The sequence below is a fragment of the Carcharodon carcharias genome, chromosome 10 (assembly GCF_017639515.1).
Source record: "Carcharodon carcharias isolate sCarCar2 chromosome 10, sCarCar2.pri, whole genome shotgun sequence".
Taxonomy (NCBI): domain Eukaryota; kingdom Metazoa; phylum Chordata; class Chondrichthyes; order Lamniformes; family Lamnidae; genus Carcharodon; species Carcharodon carcharias.
The window spans coordinates 28,020,644-28,044,497 of NC_054476.1; the positions used below are offsets into that span (position 1 = coordinate 28,020,644).

Sequence of the window (23,854 nt, forward strand, 5' to 3'; positions counted from 1 at the left end):
GAACCCGTTGAAAGAAAAGGAATGCAGCAGATATGTATGTAGATTTTAGGAAGATGTTCAACATGGTGTCTTACAAGAAACTTGTCATAAAAATTGAGACATGTGGTATCAGGAAATGTAGCACCATAGATAGAAAAGTTAGCTGGTGGAAAGCAAAGAATCCGGCCTGTTGGCTATTACTCTGTTGAAGTGTTGGGAGTAGTGTACCACAAAAATCTGCGATTGGTCCCCTCGAAACAGTAAACGCAATTACAGATTTCACAGATGAAAAAAGAGGGGTGGGTTTGATAAACAGCGATGCAGAAGTGCATGACTTCAAGAGGGCGTAGAAAGGCATGCTGGTGGCAGATAATTTATTTCAGAGAAGTGAGATAATGTCATTTGGGAGGGAAAACAGAATGAATATACTCACAATGGAAAGGTTAAAAAGTCTGAATAAACATGGAGAACTAGAGTACGTATGTAATAAAAATTATGCAAGATTAAAAACAAAGAGGTGATAAATTTGTTGAAGACACTGGTTAAGTCAGGTTGCAAATACTGGGTGCAGTTATGGGAACCACATTATAGAACTGGCATTAAAGCATAGAGAGTATATAGCATTAATTCAACCTACTGTTACTAGGATCAGAGACTAATCACAAGGAGATCCTTGAGATGCTGGCAATTTTTCCACTGGTTCAGTTGAAGGAAATTTAACAGGAAAAATTTGTAAAACAAAGGTTCTGTTGAATGAAGAAGAGAAAATCTGACCTAACTTTACGACCAGTGATAACTCACTTAGTGAATAGGATGCCATCAACATTATGGTGGAAAAACCTAAGCCGTTATTTCCTTAATTGTCAGTTTTTAATAGGAATCCCCTCATTGATTCGATGGAGTGTGGAATAATTTGCTATAGGAGTAGTTCAGGCAGAGTCCATTGTACCTTTCAGGGAAAAAGTGGATAAAACATTTTGAGCAACAGATTACATGGAGATAGACTAATGAAAAAAAGACTTGTACAGCGCCTTTTACAACCTTGGGAAGTCGCAAGGCATTTTACAGCTAATGGAGTACTTTTGAAGTGTCATCACTGTTGCCATGTAGGAAATGTACCAATTTGCATGCAAAGCTCCCACAAACAGCATTGCAGTAATGACTTCCTCAAAAAACAAAACACTGGGGAGAACTCCTATTTTAAAATACTGCCATGGAATTTATGTATCAACAACCTCAGAGGACAAGCAAGGCCTCTGCTTAACATCTCATCTGAAAGACAGCACCTTCAATAGTACAGACCGCCTTCAGTACTGCAATGGTGTGTCGACCTAGATTTTTCTGCTGATGGTGAGACTTCTGACTCCAAGGCAAGAGCGTTAATGACTTGAGCCACAACTGACACTGAGTCCGGTTGGATGTGTTTTGGCTGTTCGAGCAGCACAGACATGATAGGCTGAATGTCCACCTCCCAAATTTTTGCTCTATTTATATACAGCTAATTTTGCTGTTTTCCAAACATATGTTATCTGTAGTGACGTATATAGAAATGATTTAACCCCAATTCTCATTAAATCTGTGGAATAAAGGTGTGGCATTGATGTGATTATTGCATTGCCCTTTCTCCTCAATGTGTACAGGTGTAGAATGTCACAGAGGCCATTTTCAGTGCAAGTGTAAGCCCCTCAGTTGGTCCAATATTCTTCAGTGAATGGTATGATATTGGACCAAAGGTCTGCTATCAAAGATGGGATATGTTAGCCTTAAAGCTCTAGTCTTTCAGTATGATGGATGGTGAAGTTTGTCTGGATGTCAACCGCTTTTACTTGCAGTGAACATCAACCACACAATACAACATTCAGAATTTGGAAAAGTTTGTGTTTTGGGCCTTTGAAATTCCATATTGAATGATCAATTTGACTCCTTTGCTAATAATACCTGTTATAACTGGAATTAAGTATGTCTATGTGCACCTGACCACCTCTTGACAGTGAGGCTGATATACCTATGCTTAGGGTTTACTTCAGCTTTGGGAAAACCTTTTAATCTCAAGAGCTTGAGGTTTAGAGCTTACATTGTCAAATGTCTGTTATTACCAAGATGATACAAACCTTTGAGAGAATGATGGCCCAGCTATTTTCCTTATTTATCAACTGCATTTGATGTATGTCACCTAGTTTGCAGAAGTTATTGCTGCTTCTCATCTGTTAGCACAAAATCCAGTCAGTGAGTATGCAGATGTATCTGTTTATCAAAGATCTCTATCTGGGACTGGAATCCTTAATAACCCAAGAACTAATTAAAATATAAATAATCCTGATTTTCTTTAACAAGGCTATTTTTGATTTGTAGAATCTTGCAGGAACACACCGAAGGAACCCATTCAGTCCATCATGTCTGTGTAGGCACTTTAAAAGAGCTATCCAGTTAGTTCTGCCCTGCTCTTTCCCCTTAGCACCATCAATCTTTATTTTTCAATATATCCAATTTCCTTTTGAAATTTACTGTAGCATCTCCTTCCACCTCCCTTTCAGTATTGTAATTCAGATCAGGACTTGCTACAAAAATAATTGTTCCTCATTAATGCCCTAGTTCTTTTTGTCAGTTATCATAAATCTGTGTCCTCGGTTATGGACTGCCCTAGGAGTAGAAATAGTTTCTGTCTGTTTACCCTTATCAAGACTTATAATAATTTTGAACATTTCTATTAAACCATCCCATTATCATTTCTGCTCTAAGGAGAACAATCCTAGCTATTCTTGTGCGTCCACATAATTGAAGTCCCTCATCCATGATACCACTCTAGTATATCTTTGCATCATCCCCAAGCAGTTGACATCCTTCCTAAAGTGTAGCATATACCATGTAAATGATGGTTTACTTAATGTTTAAATAATGTGATGAAAGTAATTGATGTGTGGTTTTTGTATGAATATAAATAGAAATAATGGTTGGGTTTCCTGCAGGGGTGCAGCTGCTCAATTTGTCCCTGCTGTAGTACAAAATAACAGGCCCTATGCTTGATAGCATAATTAAACTCCCATACTTTTGGGTTTCTTTCCTACTTTTCTCCCTTGTTGATATAAATTATATGTCCTTAAGCATACCTACCTATTTGGCCCTGGTATGGGAAAGAAGGGAACAAGTGCATTTTTAATGGCCAAAAATAGTTTTATATATTGTCTTTTTAGAAAACTGATAAAGTATGTCATTTTGGTGGAATCCCAGTTGTGCCTTTCCAAGTCCAGAATTTAATTAAATGGCAGTGTACCTTGAGACTAGAGTTGTCTGATTATTATTAATGTACATTCTGATTATATTTGAGGGTTAATATTGATAAACTTGATAACTTATGCTTATAGAAGTGCCTAAAAAGTATTTTCTCAAAGCTTGATTCTAACTTAACTTCTGAATCGGAAAATTAAGTTTTATCATTTTATAGGCCAAATATTTAGTAGACCCTGAGGTTATGAGTATAAAAATATTTTAGCCTTGCAAAGTATTTATATGATTGGCTAATAAATGGGGAAATGAGGCTGGGGTTACTTTTAAAGTTTTTTTTAAAAGAATAAATATTTTCAATTAAAGTAATTGGCCTTAATACATGAAATTATTTTAAAATTACATCAGTATTTTGGTTTATAACTTTGATTTATATTTGCACCTTTTATACGCATAGTTGGAATATTGACCTGTCTGATTCAGTTATAGTATTATATTAGAGTTCTCACCATTAGTCTTTTTCTTTGAATCAGTGAGGAAGCTAGTTGAAGTATGGCTAATTATACATACCCTCTGAGGTGTTAACCAGTCCTGGAAGGCCTAATGTTGGGTGAAATCCAGAAAGTTGTGAGAATGTTGTACCTTAGTAGCAATATGATAGTTCCCTATAGATCTAAATTCCTAGCCCCACACCTTGATAGCTTGGCTAAAATGGATCCTGATATGTTTAATTTTAATGTTCTGAATCATTGTGTTAGGACTCTACAGCTCATCCAAACATCAGTGAGCTAGATATTTTAATGAGCAATGCAGTTGAACATCTGTGACATTATGGAGGTGGAATATTGTACAGCTAAATGTGACATATAGGGCATAGAATAACACCCTGTATGGCCCCAGTGTGAATAAAATATATTTCCCACATTGACTATCCTTCTGTCCTGTCAGTAAGTGAATACAGCCTGTATTTTTGCTAAACTGTGAGAGGCTTTCTTCTGTTAGCCACATCCATGAGGAATTGATGCTGGCCAAACTCAGTCCATGTAAAGCGCTTATTGCCAGCATAGGTGAAAAAATGTAACAGGCCTGCACTAAATTTGTGTGTACTTCTCAAATGTGAGATCATGTTAATTCACTCTGCTATCCAGTTCCAAAAAGACTTACTGTTGTTTTGACAGCCAGATTTATATTGCGGTTTAATTTGATCTTTCCCATTTGCTGTCATCGAAGAAGAATGCCCTTTTGAAAGTGGAGTGTTTCTGGGCTGCTTTTAAAGTGTCAAATACACACTGCAGCTGCAGAGCACAAGCCTACCTCAATTACATCATCCAGTAGTGGAGGAAAGGAACAATAATAACCCAGGTGGCAGAAAAACCTTTGTTGATGGAGATCCCAGCAACACAGAAGACTATTCAGAATACTTGAACATGTTTTTGAAATCAAGTTCATATTTTCAGATTTTTTTTAAAAAGAAATTGGCATTGCTCATGGATGGTCTGGAGCACTGTGATGTTTAGCTGCTAACCCTGGCTGCCACTTGAAGTTTGTTCATTCAAGTGCTCCCTGCTGAGTACATTAGATTTGGCTCTTTTAGGAACACAGGAACTGAAGTTAGGCCATTTAGACCCTGAAGCCTGTTCTGCCATTCTTTAAGATCATGACTAATCTGCAGTCTATACCTGCCTTTGCCCCATATCCCTTAGTACATTTGATTAACAAAAAAGCTATCAATCTCAGATTTACAATTAACACTTGATCTAGCATCAATTATCATTTGCAGAACAGAGTCCCAAACTTCTACCACCCATTGTGTAGGAGGAGGTCTGGCATTATTTTAGACAATGCCCTGCTAATCTATGTATCTAGACCCCCAAACCTTGAACTCCCACTGTTTCTAGCATTTCATAATTTGGGAAGTACTCTGTTCTATTCTTTTTATGTCCAAAGTAACTGACTTCACATTTGCCTACAATCCATTTGTCACAGTTTTGACCATTTACTTAGTCTATCAATATCTCTAGGTAATTTGATGCTATCATCCATTTTATTCTGCATTCATCATTGTAATGCTTCCGATATTGTCTTAAATTTACTGTGTGAAACTGGTATTGCTGAATGTTTAATAAACTTTAATCTCGACAGATTTTTTGAACTCTTATCAGGTAGAGTATAAACCTTCGTTATGAAAATATATAATGAAGGGGACAGTAATATACCATGTATTTTAATTCCTAACTGAGAGTGCACCTGCTCTTAACAATTAATTGGATTTGAGTTTACTCATCAGTTTTGAGTTTTATTTGTTGGGGCACTAGGGAGAAACATTCTTGGTGTAAAAAACTTAATGTAGCGGTTCTACTTTGAAGTGTGCTTACAGTCAGCTGCAGAGAAACCTCTGAAAAACCTGTCCTCCTGGCAGAAGAATGCTGGAAGATAACAATGGGGAAACCTGGAAAAGAGGACACTTTTACATCCACTTTACACTTAAGATGTTTTATGTGTAATAAACATTGCTTTGAAAATATTATAAAATGCAACCATTGTGACCACTTGGAATTACGACTGTCCACAATGTTCTCCATAACAAATTAAAAGTTACATTTCAAGACTTAATTGTAGAACAGTTCAGATGTTTATCACGCTCAGTACTTTATTGAGACAGTAAGTGTTGACTGCGCTCAGTAGAGCTAACCTTTTTTTATTTAAAACTTTGAATTTTGTTTACATGTGGCTATGACAACAACTAGGAATATTGTAAAATTACAGAATTGGTGTTCACAATTTTAAAATAAGTTATGTACATATTCAGGATAAGATTCACACTGCAGAAATGTTTCACTTTATTTGAAAATGGTTCACAGAATCGCAGGATGGTTACAGCATAGAACTTTGCCCTTGGCCCTTCGAATCAGCAAGACCAATTCAGCTAGTCCCCCTCTCACCCTTTCCCCATAGCCCTGCAACATTTTTCTCTCCTAGCGCTTATCCAATTCGCTTTTGAAAGCCACAATTGAATGTGCTTCCATCACCGTCTCAGGTAGTGCATTCCAGATCCTAACCACCAGCAGCGGTTAGAAAATGGTTTTCCTCAAGCCGCTTTTGCTCCTTTTGCCAATCATCTTAAATCAGTATTCTCTGGTTCGCAATCCTCCACCAACGAGATCAATTTCTCTCTTCTACTTCGTGCAGACTCCTCATGATTTTGTACACCTTTATCAAATCTCCTCTCAACCTTCTATTCTGTAAGGAGAACAGCCCCAGCTTCTCCAATCTATCCATGTAACTGAAGTGTCTCATCCCTGGAACCATTCTCATTAGTCTTTTCTACACCCTCTCTAAAGCCTTGCCTTCCCTTCCTTCCTTGGGTGCTGTGCCCAGAATTGGACACAGTATTCCAGTTGAGGCTGAACCAGTGTTTTATAAAGGTGGTTCATAATTTGTTTCCTTTTGCACCCTGTGCTTTTATTTATAAAGCCCAGGATCCTGTATGTCTTTTTAACCACGTTCTCAACTTGCTGTGTCACACTCAGCGATTTGTGTGCATCCCCAGGTCTCTCTATTTCTGCACCACCTCTAGAATTGTACTCTTCATTTTATTTTGTATCTCTTTGTTCTTCCAACCAAAACATGTCACCTCGCACTTCTCTGCATTAACTTTCATCTCCCGTATGTCCACCAGCTTGTCTGTGCCTTCTTGGAAGTCTATCATTATCCTGCTCACAGTGCTACCAAGTTTTGCATCACCTGCAAATTTTGAAATTGTGCCCTGTCCACCCAAGCCTAGGTTGTTCATTTATATCAAGAATGGTAGTGGCCCCAGGGGAACCCCACTGTATACCTTACCATAGTCTGAAATGCAACCATTCACCACTATTGTATGTTTCCTGCCACTTATTGAACTTTGTATCTGTGCTGCCATTGTCATTTTTATTCCATGGGCTTTAACTTTGCTGGCAAGCCTATTATGTGTGGGACTTCATGAAATGCTTTTGGAAGCCTATATAGACCTGGTCAATTCTCTCTCCAAAAACTCAATCAAATTAGTTAAACGTGATTTGCCTTTAACAAATCTGTGCTGGCTTTTCTTAATCTACACCTGTCCAAGTGACAGTTAACTTTGTCCCAGATTATCATTTCTAAAAGCTTTCCCATCACTGAGGTTAAACTAACTGGCCTGTAGTTGCTGGGTTTATCCTTACATCCTTTTTTGAACAAGTGTGTAACATCTGTAATTCTCCAGTCCTCTGGACCACCCCCATATCTAAGGATGATTATGACCAGTACCTCCACAATTTCCATCCTTCCCCCAGCAGCATCTGATGCATCTCATCCAGTCCTGGTGACTTAGCAACTTCAAATACAGCCAGCCTTTCTAATAGCTCCACTTCAAAATTTTTAGCCCATTCAGTATCTCAATATGCCTCCTCATTCACTATGGCTTGGGCAACATTTCTTCCTTGATAAAGACCAATGCAAAGTACTTATTTAGTATCTTAGCCATGCCTTCTGCCTCCATGCGTGGATCCTATTTTTGGTCCCTTAAACAAACCCACCCCTTCTGGTGGTTGAAGCACTCTGGTTTAGTGGCTTCCTGTTGTTTTTCTGTTGTAAGCGCTTTTGAAAGTACTTTTAAATATGTGAAAGGTACCTTACACTAAGAAAAGGCCATATCAATGGCCCTCATCCCTCCTAGTAACATTCTGTATTTGATCAGAAAAGTGCCAAAGTAGCATGGATGGACTCCCCTCTCCAATTTGCCCACACTGTCCTAGCTTGACTCAGGAACTTGCTAACCCATGTGCAAACCAGAATCCATCAAAGACCATGGCAGAGCTTTACCCTGATCTTTACCCTCCATGTGAACAGATAGCTGCAGAGTACTCTTTCCATGGCCATATAATTCATAGTACATATGCAGTATCTAAATACTTTATTATAACATCACTGTGAAAGAAAATGAGAAAAAAATTATTTAGTGTTTTGTGGTCTCAGGACATCCCAAAACAGTGCTTTTGAAGTATAGTCATTGTAATGCAGGAAAGTACACAGCCAATTTGCACACAGCATTGAGATAATGACTAGATAATTTGCTTTAGTAATGTTGGTTGAGGTATAAATATTGGCCAGGGAACCAAAGAACTTCCTGTTGTACATTAAATAGTGACATAAAATATTTTGCTTTCACCTGAGAATGCAGATATGGCCTTGGTTTATCACCTCATTTCAAAGATAGCACCTTTGACAGTGTAGAACTCCTTCAGTACAGCACTGAAGTATTAGCTGTGATTTTTGTGCTCAAGCCTCTAGAGTGAACCCCCAACATTTGACTTGGAGGTGAACACGCCACCATTAATCCAAGGCTGACACTGCTGGTAAAGTACTTAAATACATAGGTTGTGTTACTTAGCACAAAAGCAATACTGCACGCACATAACATGCTCATGTGCCCTTTGCAGAACTTGGAAAAATAGGTGTGCAGAACTTGGGTACCGTTACAGACCATTAGAAGTATTGTTACCACAACCATTGCTTACATTGTGGAATATATAATGAAGTCCTTTGCTATGTTTTCTTTAGTTGTACAGTGTTTGGGCAGTTTGGTTTGTTCATGTGTGCTGTTACATTGTTGTTTGAGGTGTTAAATTTGTGCTTAGTGAATTTTCAGGTTAAGATTGTTTGCTTAAACCATCAGGTCATAAGAGCAAATGTTGCGCAAGTTTTCTTCCCTTCCCACGTCCTTGCTGCTTGGCAGGTCAGGCAGTTTAAATAACAGGATTGCTATTGATGACGGCCAGGCTTTAGTGACTGCAGTAGGTTTTTGGGCCTTTATTGCAAGTGTGGGTGGTGGAGTATAAAAGTAGGGAAATCTTGCTACGACTGTACAGGGCATTGGTGAGACTGCACCTGAGGGGATGTTTCCCCTCTTGGGGGACCCTAGAACTAGATTTAAGACGGAAATGAAGCGGAGTTTCTTCTAAAATTGTTTCTGTTTGGAACTCTCTTCCGTGGAGAGCAGTGGAGGCTGGGTCATTGAAATCTTTGATCGACAAGGGTTATGGAGCACAGGCAGGAAAGTGGAGTTAAGGCCAGAATCTGATCAGCCATGATCTTATTGAATAGTAGAGCAGGCTTGATGGGCCAAATGGCCTACTGCTCCTGTTCCTTTTAACCTTAGGTGAATTCTAAGTGTCAGTTTTTTCTGGTAATTGAACTTGTAATTTTTGGCTGGAAGTTGAACGCTGAACTATCGGAGCCCTCCAGCTCACCTTTTTGCAATCTCTTACAATTAAAATGAAATTTTAACAGAATTGTGTACTGACTATACTATGCATTTTTGGAAAAGATCCGAGCTAACATCATGGTGACTCATCTGACTTTGGCATTAGAATAGATCTTGTATCATTTTCTTCACCCCTCCCATCTTTTTTTCTTTTCTCCTTTCCAGCAGGTGCTAACTCTGGGTGGGGAATGACTCCATGAGTGACCATAATACACTTATGCAATGTCCAAGTGACTGTTCTTTTTGCATGGAACCTGGTAGTGAGAATTAAGTTACAGAGCCTGACTCTGTCGCCCTCCAGCATTTAGATACGCAACCAAACTTGCGGGTATTCACATGTGCTCTAAAATCAGGGATTATTGGATAGTAATGAGTACCAAGAACCCTTGTTGATGACTTGTCAATTCTTTTAATAAAAACATGAAACTGGCATATAAATGCAGTAACTTTCCTATGCAGTTCATCATTCCCCAGATGTGGAGATAGACACAACCTACCTTCCTGCTTTCGCCATTTCCTAGCTCCACAAAAAGTTGATTTTTATTAAGTATTACTGTAACCAGAGGAAGCTCTTAATGCCAAATACATATGTGCATGTTTATTGTCATCAATGTGAAAGTAAATCGGCTGTGCAGGGGTGTTACATATTTTTAATGCGAGTGCACTGTTATAAATAACTTGAGGTTTCTTGATGCCTCAATTTATAGAACAAGTAGCTGAAGCACTGAAGAGAAATGACACAGGTTCAATCCAAGTCTGGTCTCAATTCCAGCAGTGTTAATTGACCTAGATTTGACTATTGCCCTGGTTTAGGAAGGCAGAAATAGATGCTCCTGATTGTTACTCAGGAAACCCTATAGAAAGTATATGCCCTTGGAGCAAAGGAAGACCCTCAGCTGTGATGCACCTGCAATTGAATACCCAGACCATCAAAGTGACTCACATGGACAAAGGACACTTGACTGAGGTACCAGAGGATGCCTGTCATCAGTTGGAACTCTAAGCCAGTTAGAAGTCGATGCTTTTCGGGAGATGGGTAGGAATTGGCAAGAGGGGTGGAAAATAAATATTCTTCAAAAGATCATTTTGCCTATCCAAAATATTGCTCCTTTCATCAACTGCCATGTATACCTAAGGATGTGTATTCAAATTCCATATTTACTAGCAGGTTAAAGTACTGTCCACCGCTTTGTGAATAGAAATTAGTTTCTTAAGTAGCTGCCCAGAATTTGGGAGATTTGTGAATCCTTCAATGCCCATTAAAGAGGCAGAGTTATTACATGTTCTGAATGATGCATTTGCATGATATTTGATTTTTCTTTGGTTGGTGTGTTGATTGTTCTAATGAATCAGGGATTTAGCAAAGGTATCGTAATCATGGATACTAGCAGGAATATTGAGAAGTTACATATATGTGTTTAGATTTGAACTTTGAAATGTAGACTTTTACCATTGGCAAATATGTCTGAACAAAGTGATAACTTGTGTGATGCAAGATGGACAACCATATCTAGGCTTCTTTGCCACGGCAAACATGCAGCCTGGACAAATGTTGAATTCCACTTTGTTTGCAAAATTCATTTACTTTATGTTAACGGTACAAGCCCTGTTCATTGTGAAGCACTAAAATGCATAAACATATGCTTTATTAAAATGGTTAATATATCAAAAACCTAGGTTCATGGTTTGATTAATAGCTTTAATCTTAATCATGGCACTTGCCTGTAATACATCTTATACATTTCTTTCTTTGCGTATGGCATTATCTGAAAATACTAATTCTTAGAAGGCAAACTTTAAACATTGTAATTTGATTGAGTGTCTTTCAGGATTGTGGCCTCAGTAAGTTCTGTCTAAAACCGGTCTGTCTCGGAATTAACAAAATGAAACAATTAGACAATTGATGTATGTTATGTGTACAAATCTGCTTATCAACATGAGCTTAAATATTTTGAATAAATCAAACATTTTTCCTTTGTTATATTTCTTAACGTCATGAAATGTATGTAACTGTACGATTCCTGATTCTAACTTAGTTGTAGCAGTGTGTTCAAATCGTTTCTACAGAAACGGAATCAATGTGTGCACATGTATGCATTCTGCCAACAAAAAAAATCTGACTGACGAACGACAGTTTTAAAAATAAAAAGCTGAAAAGAGTTCCAACAGTCAATCTTAAAGGCAAGTTGAGCTGAAGTATTTAGAGGGCATGTCACTGGTGGAGTTGGTACCTTGCATTGAGAGGGAACGCAGCTGGAGCTATAGAATTTTGCAAACCTGCACCACAACTTTCTTCTGCACAAGTCCCCAAAACAAATGTAACACCCACCCCCCATTATATAAATATTCATTAATAGTATTTTTCTATTCCTCTATTTTCCTTTCAAAATTATACCTTTCAAATCAAACTTTTCTTAGTTTAAGTGCAAACTACTCTTAGTTTTGTACTTTGGAAATGCAACTTGGTGGTAATGATCTCATCTGGCTCCTGTCTTTCCCTGTCTGTTCATCCAGAGGCTTGAAAGACATTTTTTTAATATAATGTGGGAATAGTGAAAGTAACTTTCGCAGATTTACACAAAGTAACAAAAATTCATATATTCACCTTTTTTCTTTATCTGCATAGAAGTTTCTCAAATCTCAAACCGAACTTTTGCAAATAAAAATGCAGGACTGATGTTAAAACACATGAAGACCATTCAAGCACAATTTGCCTGCTCATTGCAGTTACACCACTTTGTTAACTTATTAAATTTCAGACTGTCATGGGTAGCTGCAGTTTCATGTGCCCGTTTTCCTTTGAGATAGCCATCAGTGAATATAATTACCACATGATTAATTAGCATTATGGTACACGCTTGTACAGAATTTTTTTGCTTAGCTATTGCTGATCTCTCGTAGCTGTTAGAATCTAGTTGATTATAAATTAATAAGTGGCACAGGGGAATCAGAGAATCTTACGTCACGTGAGACCACTTGGCCTTTCGTACCTGTGCGAATTAGTCTTCCTTCAGGGAGCCTGCAAAATACACATTGTATTTTCCATCTAAAAATGTGCTTTTGACTGATATGCTTCTGGAAGAAATGTGTCTGGATTCAGTGAGCGGATGCTTAAAAAAGAGCATTTTGAATAAAACGTTCTTCTTTTTGAGTTTTACGTGTTTAAGATGCCAGTGAGCAGTGTGTTCAATGAAAAGTTGACCTTCAATGTGAACTCTACTCAGTAGCATACTAAACATTTTGAATTTTAATTTTATACAAGTGGTTAGAGCAAGGCCGGCATCTAAATAATGGGCCATATGAACCCTCGCACTCCAGCCTAAGGAACCCAAACTACGCAAGTTTTGTTGGCTCATTTTTAATTCATTTACTGACCAACTTAGTAAAAAGCCAGCTGTACTGTGGAAAATAAGTAGGAACAGGAGTAGGGCATTTAGCCCCTCAAGCCTGTTCCACTATTCAGTGAGATCAAGGCTGCTATGCAGCCTGACTCCACATACTTGCCTCTGCTCATATCCCTTAATACCTTTGTTTGATAAAAATCTATCAGCGTCAAATTTGTGGAAGAGAGTTCCAAACCTCTAACACTCATTCTGTAGAGTTAGTCCCTAAATTCACTCCTAAAAGGTCTGGCTCTAAATTTTATAACATATCCTCCCAAGTCCTAGAATCCCCAACCAATTGGAAACACTTCCTCTCTATCTACCCTGACTGTTACCATTAATTACTGGAAAACTTTGTTCAAATCACTCCTTAACCTTCTAAATTCCAGGGAATAAAGAAAGACACCTAAAATGTTTTATAGCCAATGAAGTACTTTTGAAGTGAAGTCACTGTTGTAATGTAGGAAACACAGCAGCCACTTTGCACATAGCAAACTTCCACAAACAATAATGATATAACAACCAGAATTTTTTTCTTCATCTTTTCAAAAGGCAGCAGTGTGTACCATATACAAAATGCACTGCATCAACTCACTTAGACTCCTTCAACAGTACCTTCCAAACCCAAGACCTCTACCACTTAGAAAGACAAGGGCAAGAGGTTCATGGGGATACCACCAGGTGCAAGTTCCTCTCCAACTCATGCAAAATCTTGACTTAGAACTATATCACCATTCCCTCACTGTTGTGGGGTCAAAATCCTGGAACTCCCTCCCTAACAGCACGTATACCAGAGGGATCACTTTCTCCAGGGCAATTAGGGATGAGAACCAAATGCTGGCCTTGCCAGCAATGTTCAAATCTACTCAAATCCCATGAAAGAATATTTAAAAAATGAATTGGGATAGTCAGCCATGACAAACCCTTTATTAAAAGTAATATTAATAAAACATCATGAATATTCAAACAGCGGCACCAGTACTAGCATATGTAAGGAGAATGAATGGAATTATTCATGTGCAACAAATCACCCAATTTGAACATGTTATGTCTCTTGTTTTTTTGGCATTTAAGAAAAAGACACAAAGTGTATCTCAAATGTAAAGTTTAGCTGAGGTTGTAATTTTTTAAATATATATTCATTCATGGGATGTGGGCTTCACTGGCTAGGCCAGCATTTATTGCCCATTCAGAGTTGCCCTTGAGAAGATGGTGGTGAGTTGTTTTCTTGAACCACTGCAGCCCAGATGGTGTAGGTACACCCACAGTGCTGTTAGGAAGGGAGTTCCAGGATTTTGACCACAGCGACAGCGAAGGAACGACGATATATTTCTAAGTCAGGCTGGTGAGTGACTTGGAGGGGAACTTCCAGGTGGTCATATTTCCATCCATCTGCTTCCCTTGACCTTCTAGATGCTAGTAGTCATGGGTTTGGAAAGTGCTGATTAAGGAGCCTTGGTGAATTCCTGCAGTGCGTCCTGTGGATGGTACACACTGCTGCTACTGTGCGTCGGTGGTGGAGGGAGTAAATGTTTGTGGATGTGGTGCCAATCAAGTGGGCTGCTTTGTCCTGGACGGTGTCAAGTTTCTTGAGTGTTGTGGGAGCTGCCCTCATTTAGGCAAGTGGGGAGTATTCCATCACACTCCTAACTTGTGCATTGCAGATGGTGGACAGGCTTTGGGGAGTCAGGAGGTGAGTTACGCGTCGCAGTTCAGTCTCTGGTCAATGGTAGTGAGAGAATTCAGTGATGGTAATGCCATTGAATGTCATGAGGTGATGGTTAGATTCTCTCTTGTTGGAGATGGTCATTGCCTAGCACTTGTGTGGCGCGAATGTTACTTGCCACTTGTCAGCCCATGCCTGGATATTGTCCAGGTCTTGCTGCATTTGGACATGGACTGCTTCAGTACCTGAGTCGCCGCAAATGGTGCTGAACATTGTGCAATCATCAGCAAACATACGCACTTCTGACCTTATGATGGAAGGAAGGTCATTGCTAAAGCAGCTGAAGATGGTTGGGCCGAGGATACTACCTTGAGGAATCCCTGCAGTGATCTCCTGGAGCTGAGCTGACTGACCTCCAGCAACCACAACCATCTTCCTTTGTGCTAGGTATGACTCCAACCAGTGGAGAGTGATCGCCCACGATTCCCATTGACTCCAGTTTTACTAGGGTTCCTTGCTGCCACACTCAATCAAACGCGGCCTTGATGTCAAAGGCAGTCACTCTCACCTCACCTCAGGAGTTCAGTTCTTTTATCCATATTTGAACCAAAGTTGTAATGATGTCAAGAGCTGGGTGGCCCTGGCAGAACTCAAACTGGTGTCAGTGAGCAGGTTATTGCTGAGCAAGTGCCCCTCGATAGCACTGTTGATGGACCCCTTCCATTACTGATGATCGTGAGTAGACTGTAATTGGCCAGGTTGGATTTGTCCTGCTTTTTGTGCACAGGACATAACTGAGCAATTTTCCACATAGCCTGGTAGATGCCAGTGTTGCAGCAGTACTGGAACCGCTTGGCTAGCGGTGTGGCAAATTCTGGAGCTCAAATCTTCAATGCTATTGTCAAGGCCCAAAACCCAAAACTATCCAGTGCCTTCAGCTGTTTCTTGATATATGGAGTGAATTGAATTGGCTGAAGACTGGCATCTGATGCGGGGGACCTCCGGAGGAGGCCGAGATGAATCATCCACTCAGCACTCCTGGCTAAAGATTGTCGCAAGTGCTTCAGCCTTATCATTTACACTGATGTACTGGGCTCCCCCTATCATTGAGTTTGGGGATATTTGTGGAGCCCCTTCCTCCAGTGAGTTGTTTAATTGTCCACCACCACTCACGACTGGATGTGGCAGGACTGCAGAGCTTAGATCTGATCCGTTGGCTGTGGGATTGCTTAGCTCTGTCTATCACTTGTTGCTTATGCTGTTTGGCGCACAATAGTCCAGTGTTATAGCTTCACCAGCTTGGCATCTCATTTTTAAGTATGCCTGATGCTGCTCCTGGCATGCCCTCCACTCTTCATTGAGCCAAGGTTGATCCCCTGGCTTAATGGTAGAATGGGGGATATGCCATGCAATGAGGTTACAGATTGTGTTTGAGTACAATTCTGCTGCTGCTGATGGCCTACAGCACCTCATGGGTGCCCAGTCTTGAATTGCTGGATCTGTTCGAAATCCATTTAGCACAGTGGTAGTGCCACGCAACACGATGGAGGGTATCCTCAATGTGTCTCTGCAGCAACTGTGTGGTGGTCACTCCTACTGACACTGTCATGGACAGATGCATCTGCTATAGGCAGGTTGGTGAGAATGAGAAAAGTATGTTTTTCCCTCTTGTTGGTTCCCTCGCCTCCTGCCGCAGACGCAGCCTAGCAGCTATGTCCTTTAGGACTCGGCCAGCTCGGTCAATGATGGTGCTACCGAGCCACTCTTGGTGATGGACATTGAATTCTCCGACCCAGAGTACATTCTGCGCCCTTGCCACTCTCAGTGGTTCCTCAAAATGGTGTTTAACATGGAGGAGCATTGATTCATTAGCTGAAGGAGGGCAGTATGTGGTAAGTAGCAGGAGGTTACCTTGCCCATGTTTGACCATGGGATCTGGAGTTGTTGAGCACTCCCAGGGGAACTCCCTCCTGACTCTATACCACTGTGCTGCCACCTCTGCTGGGTATGTCCTGTCCACCGACAGGATGGTGGTGTCTGGGATATTATCTGTAAGGTATGATTCTGTGAGAATGGCTATTCTGGGTATTGTCCAGCGGCAATACCACTATGCCATCGCCTCCCCTTGATAAGCAGCAAAACATCTTCTATGTTGATATTCTCTCTTGGATTTAACATGTTCTACATTTGAAACATCAGCAATCACTTCTCATGCAGTTGTGCAGAAGCCTCACGATTGGTCTTGTGCTGTCACTACCTTGGCAAGCACAGCTGCTGCAATGAACGGTGGTCCCTTTATATTAATAAGTGTTAAATATTCCATCTGGTGGGACAATGGGTTTATGAAACAAGAATCTATGTGCTTAGGTGAGTAAATGGGCTATGAGAAGCTACATAAATTGGTGCAATTAAATAGAATGTACTTTAAACCAGAATATTTAAGATTATGTACATGGCAAAAAAAACTGGATTTAACCATTTAAATCATTGATTTGATGGTTGCATTCAACTCTGAAATGTCTTTAGTTCAGACTCCACTCCAACACTAAGGCACATAATCCAGGCTGACACTTAAGTGTGGTAGTGTGGAAGTGCTCCAGTGGCAGAGATCCTTTCTTTTGGATGAGATGTTAAACAGATGCCTGAACTGCCTGTTCTGGCAGGATAATTCAGTGAAGAACAAGAGAGTTTTTCTAGTTTCCTGCTTAATATTTATCCTCCAGTGAACACAACTGAAAATTGGATCTTCTAGGCATTTGTTTGTTTATTGGACTTTGTGCAAATTCCCTGCCACAATTGCCTATGTAGCAGCAACTACACAACTACACTTCAATGGCAATTCATTGGCTGTAAAATACTTGGAACATTGAGAGAGTGAAAGGTGCTGGATGTTCATTTGCTCTTGAAGGTAGCAACCATGTGTTAAGCGTTCTAAATGGATTTATTTGTATTTTTCTCTGAAGATACTAACAACATGCTGCTGCACTGTTCCACTGCCCAAACGACCAATTACTTTCCATTTTAGTGCCTATACAAGACGGAGTGGCATCCACGTCCAATCTTGCAGTTTTCATCAGGGATTATTCAATACTTAACAGAAAACTGAACCTTGTGGCAATTTTCTTCCCCTAATCTGCAGTGTTGAGGCCATTCAAAATGCCAACTGAGGTTAACTAACTCAGCGCGGACCAGAAATAGAACCTGTTGCTTTCTGTTTCTTGTATGAATTGGTGCTACCCAATGGTGCCTTTGCCCACTTGAGCATTGAGAGCTTGCATATGGATTTAATTCTGAATTTCTCTCCCCACGACTTTAAAAACACACAAACACAGATTGCTGTTGCTAGGTTGATAAATTTAATTTTATTAAATATTCAAAGTTTCCATATGAATGGCATTCTTGGAATCAAATAAATAGAAATATATAAATTATAGATCTGTGGTCTGGTGTATAATTTATAGCAGCTTTCATAGGTTACCTCAACCACCCCTACACGCCTCCCCACCCTGCCCCAGGATGGGAGAGAAGTAGGATACAGAACCTGAAAGCTTCTGGAGTCCATCCAGCTAGTTCCCAAAACTAATGCCTCCCAACCATCCAATGTGTTGAATATCCAATTCTCTCAATATCTTCCCTCGAAGGAGTGCATGCCACATGTGAACTGTCTCTTTGTGAAGCATTTATATTTAAAGTGTATGGGCTTCGGCCCGTGGTCCCAGTTCTAGAATTGTGGCTATCTCAAATGTATTGTGGTTAATCTATCCATTCCCTTATTTGTGAATACTGCAGTGAATTTTCCCTCAACATTTTCTGCTCCAGAATAAACAGTGGAGCTTTAAAACCTCTCCCTGTAGCTAGGTTGCCTTCAGCCAGATAGTGGTTTATGTTCACTTGTTTACTTCCCATCCCATACCCGTTACCGTGCATTTCTTCACTTTAAATGTCAGTTATCACTAATCAGCCTTCCTTTCCATCTCGTAGATAGTTTAGTGACACCTGCAGATTTAGACAGTTTTGTTTCATTCCCAGTTCCACATATATATAGCAGTAGGTCAGCATTTACACTTATTTTTGCTGCAACCCCTAAAAATTTAACTTTGGTGCTGGGGAAGCTGGCAGCAATTTACATGGAGCCGACAACAGATTTTTGTCACCTATATTTACATATATACCTGGTTATTGACAAGTTAATTTTCATACTTATAACCCTACTTTAGGGAATGTGCCATTTGTGCATCATCTTGAATGGTGCATCTCTATTGCTTCCATGGTCTGTTAGTAAAGTTTTATATGGAGTTTTGTGAAAAATGCCACCATCTATAAGAGCCCTGTGATGTCAGCTTTATCTCCAGGGAGGCAATGGCACATTAAAGTAGACGGTAGGTTCTTTGCACAGTATGGGTAGAAAATAAGTCAAACAGCAAGACACTTTAAACAAATCTTGTGCTTCCCCTTTTGCTGTTTCGGTATACTTGAGAGGCTCAGTACCAAGTCATCTACGCTAGAAAATAATTCATTGCATGGGGTACCTTGCGGAGGAGAGAAGAATACGGAATGATTTGTAGTTATCCCACCATTGCCATTGGTGAAAAACAGTATAAAATTTATCTTAAAATGAAAAGTACATTTAAGTCTAGGAGCTACATCTAGGCCCAGCTTTCATTACCCCAGTATGTGCATCTGTTATGCCCTGCAGTCATATCCCTCTTAGAAACAGAACTAAATTAATAGGTTTCAATCAGCTGCAAGCTACGTCTAGCCCCTGAATTGTAGATATCTAGAAATCTTAACTAACTTGTGTCCCTGGGGCCTCAAAGCTACTAAGAAATCTATCCAAGCTTGTTTGTCCAGTATTGAATACTTAGCCAAGACCAAAGAGATAAGATGCAGCTTGGCTGAGCCAAGGCCAGCTTGTAAATTGGCATTGCAGAAGTAAAATTAGGTCAAACTACACGGCCTACCAGTACAAAGCACTGGTAAAATTCCTGCTGTTGCTTATCCAACCAGAATGAGCCTAATTGGGGCATTGAACTGCAAGACTATCTGGAACATAGTGGAAAGAATCCCAGCTTCCAATGACAAGTTTAGCCATCTAGAATCCATTAATGAGCCGAGCAGGCTGGTCAGTCAACAAATATCCTGGAGTATTATGAACCAGCCTGGCATAGATGTGTGGATACTGTCTCTCCCACAGCTCATTGACTTTGGTTCCAAACTTCCATCATCACCCTGCCTCTTGCAGCACTTTCGTTTCAGAATTCCTTTTACCTTCTCCTAACCACCTAAACTTTGTCAACTTCTATCATGGTGCTACCAGTGGTGGGGGTACTGCATAGCAAATGCCAGTGTGACCTATATTTTGGGCTTCACAGAGGCATTACAAATGCCACATGGATAGTCTAGAGTCTATACAGTTACGGAATCATAGAATGATGCAGCTCAAAAGGAGGCCATTTGGCTCCCCAAAAGAACCAGCCAGCCAGCTAACCCCATTTTCCCACTTGCTGTTCCTATAGTCCTGAAAATTATTACTGAATCTGTTACCACCACTCTGTCAGGCAGTGCAGTCTAAATCACAGCAATTCGTGAAACAATTCCTCCTTATGTCTTCTCTGGCTCCTCCACTTACCTTCCTAAATCCTCTGGTTACTGACACCCTCCGCCACTAGAAATATTTTCTCTCTATCCATCCACCATGATGACGAGCACCTTCTGATCTTCCCTCAAGCCCCTCGGCTCCAAGGAGAATAACATCAGATGGTCCATGTAACTGGACTCTCTTATCCCTGGTACCACTCTATCAAATCTCATCTGCACCCACTTCAAAGCCCTGACATCCTTCCCAAAATACAGCACCCTAAACCGGCCACAAAACACTCCAGCTGGCACCTAATCAGTGTCCATAAAGGTTTAGCACAGGCTTCTGCACACCATGCCTCAACTTACAAAACCAATGATTCCGCATGCACTTTTAACAGCTTTCTCAACCTGTCCTGCCATCTTCTAGATACATTCACTTGTACCCCAAGATATCTCTGTTCCCTCATGCCCAAAACTATACCACTTAATTCATATTCTCTCTCTCCATTCTCTCACCTCCCACCCACTCCTCACCATTTATCAAGTTTGCTAGTTTCATATCATCTTTGAACCACAAAGTCATGTCCCAATTCAAGGTCACTAAAATGCATCAAAAATAGTGGTCCCATCACCAAATCCTTAGGGCTGCACACCTACCAGTCTGAAAAACCTTTCGCTGCTACTCACCATGCTTCCCAGCTAATCTTGCATCCATGCAGTCCCTTCCCCCCCACCCCAGCAATCCCATGGACCTTCAGCTTTGCAAACAAGTGACACATTATTTTGCTGTCATTGTGCTATTTAGCTACTAAAATAGGGTTTTGTTTAGCCTGGCCCTTTAAGATCACTGCACAGGTACTTCCTGTGGAGAAGTGGTCTAACTAGACTCGGGCCAGTTAGAGGCTATGAGGTGGTTTGTAGATTGGAAGATGCGTGTAAACTGAGCTCCTGTTTAATGACTTTGGGATTTTTTGTATAAAGTCCTCCCAAACTTATTTAATATTTGTTATATTGGCCTAAAACCGAATTTTGGGCCCTCTGAGTTGTAATTCATTGTACCATAAAAGTGATTGGATAAGGATAAAATGTCATGAACAAATACATAAAATAACCAAAAAGGCTGATTACCATTAATTGGTCACTTAAGGGCTTCAGTTGGGGCGAGTGCAGGCAGGTCACCCTAGGACTCACCTGCACATGCTTCATAAAATTTCAGACAGGTCAAGGGCACGGAGGTGGGTTGTCGGTGGGCTCTGTGAAATTCTGCCCCTGGAGCATTGAGAGTAGCTCTGGCACCACACCTTAGGAAGGATATATTGACTTTGAAGGGTGTGCAATACCAGACTCATACCCAGTTTCTAAGCGTAAAATTATGAAGATAGATTACATAAACTAGGGTTGTATTCCCTGGAATTTAGAAGATTTGGTTGAAGTTTTTAATATGTTATGGGGAACAGTTAGTTTCTCTCTACCCTATTCCTACTGGTTGGGGTAGATCTAAGGTGCAAAGTCTTAAAATTAGAGCCAGACCTTTCAAGAGTGAAATTAGGAATCACTCCACACACACAGGTTTGAAATGCTCTTCTGAAAATTGATGCGAGATCAATTGTTAATTCTAAATCTGATAAAATTTATTAACCATATACTTTAGGGGATATGCGGCCTAGGCAGATTATATGGTGTTAGGTCACAAATCAATTGTGATCTTATTAAATGGCAGAATAGGCTCAAAGGACTAAATGGTCTACTCCTGTTCTCTGTTCTTAAGGATTTACATCTGTGCCATTGGTCTGATGACCTTAGTCTAGCAAACTTTTGTTAGTGTGCCTGGGCGGAACGGGACAAATTACCAAACAGTGGCCAAATAGGCTGATGTGGTAGTAAGCCAGATAGAGGTTGAGGTTGTTCACTAATTTATGCTTAGCTGATTTTTAAGGCAGCAGAAGGGGGCATTCCCACTTGCCTCTGTCCCTGGGCTTGTTAAAGAAGAGTACCTCATTTGGGCATCCTACTCCTGGTTGCTATTTTGCTGGAAAATATGTTTGTGTGGACACTAACTGGTGAGCTCACAAATGGAAAGTGGCAATGTGGTTTGAAATACCATATGCTGAAGCAAATCATTTCTTTCAGGAAAAATGAGAGAAATCTGAGCAGGAGTGAGCTCCTGCTTCCAATGAAACGTTCGCACCCAAGTGTTGGCACAATTCGTATCTTTATTTTTAAAGTGAAAATGGAGGTTTGCCTTATTTTCTCAAAAATTGAGGGAGAATTTTTCAAGTATCCTACCATACCCTGAAAATGCTGCTGAATTTCAAATCTCATTCTTGAAACATTAAATATGGGACTAAGCAAAATAGTGGAGATACACTAGAGAGATCTTCCCACATCTTTAAAGGTAAAGGACAGATTCACATTTCATGTTTAACCCCTTGTCACAATTGAAAACTAAAACAGAAAACAAAAAGAGAAGAATACAACAGATACTCCAATTGTAGAGAGAACATTAAAGCACTGACTTGAAAACTGCTCAATAGATCGGAGGATACTAATGATTATTAAACCTGTAAGGAACTCTTGTCAGAACTATTTTCAGACATCCGCCTCGCCTCTCCCACCAGACACCCGCAGATTTCCTATCATTTTCAGCTAACCTGTCTTTCCTCTCCAGATGTTAACCTGCTGTGTGCTTCCAGCGTTTCTGTTTTTGTATTATGTTGTGCAATTTACTGGTCATTCAACTCATTAAAAGCCTTTCTGTAATTGGGCCATCAGTTTCCATTTCTGATGGAGGGTTACACTTGAAGTGTTGAGCTATCTTTTCTCTTTACAAACCTTGATTGACTTGCTATGTATTTCCAGCATTTCATGTGTGGAAGGTTTGTTCCTCCAGATTTCCAGCCTTTCCAGTTTTTTTTCTATTTATTAACAATTGTACTTTTGATACTGAATACTGCAGCATTTATGATTACAGTGCCCTGCATGGAATTAAAGTCAGCATAGGCTGATGGAATGTCAAGTACATCTATCAGTAGCTGGATTTTCAGTAGCCCAACTTTAATGATGAAATTGTTGCTACTTCCTTGTTTTAACTGCTCTATTTTTGTTGTTTGTTGAAGCTTATCAATCATAAGAATCTTTGGAAGGTTTCCTGTTATTTATTGTAACCATGTGTATATTTGATCATCATTAATAAATTAATAAACCAGCATGAATAAATCTTTTTAATATGTTCTAACATTAGCACAGTTATCTCTGAAGTTTCCTTATGCTTATCCCAAAGGAAAATGGTTGCCGTTGGAAACTTGCTGTATTGGGAATTGGTAACAACAGTCTATCCATCATGAACCTAGTCCTTCTTTAAAAAACATGGTTAAGCCACAGGAAAGCTTTTCCAGTGCCCCATAGCAATGACTGGTGTCACTAGAATCATTTGATTTGACGAAGTATTTCTGTCACAAAAAAAGAATCAAAGAAGTTGCGACAGAAACTTGAGGGAAAAAAAACATAAAAAGAAGTATTGGCATAATTTACTCATTGCTCTTCCTCTGACTAGGCAGGTGCTCATTGTTCAAACATAAGCAGAAGACTTAGCACCAGGATGGACCCTGTCTGAATCTGGAACAATTATTTCATAACTGCCATTGAGACGTTGGCTTCCAGTTCAAACATCCATGTGTGAAGGATGGCGATTGCTGCCTTGGTCCTCAACTCTCATCAATGTTGATTAAGTACAAAAAGCCCTGC

General features: G+C 40.0%; 1 protein-coding gene across 4 annotated transcripts in view; it reads left to right on the top strand.

The window, feature by feature from the left end:
• cstf3 (cleavage stimulation factor, 3' pre-RNA, subunit 3) overlaps window positions 1–23,854 on the top strand; it is a 118,325-nt gene that overhangs the window by 43,471 nt on the left and 51,000 nt on the right. The window lies entirely within an intron of this gene.